Genomic DNA, 238 nt, shown 5'->3' with positions numbered 1-238 from the left:
ATATATATATATATATATACATACAAAGTATGGGAGTTTAGTTCACAGATGATCTAAACGATTAGGTACGCACGCTAGGTAAGTTCTGTAACAGAGTACTAGGGCTCCAAGATTGTAGCCGAGACGGTAGTTATGGAGCCATTGCAGATTTCCGATATAGCGGATATATAATTATTAAATAGAACAACAAAGGTTAAGGCAAGGCAAAAATCTCAAGTCATATACATTATTATTATCG

This window comes from Octopus bimaculoides, chromosome 6 (assembly GCF_001194135.2).
Source record: "Octopus bimaculoides isolate UCB-OBI-ISO-001 chromosome 6, ASM119413v2, whole genome shotgun sequence".
Lineage (NCBI taxonomy): Eukaryota > Metazoa > Mollusca > Cephalopoda > Octopoda > Octopodidae > Octopus > Octopus bimaculoides.
The sequence above is the reverse complement of the archived record's forward strand: the minus strand, read 5'-3'. Positions refer to the sequence as shown.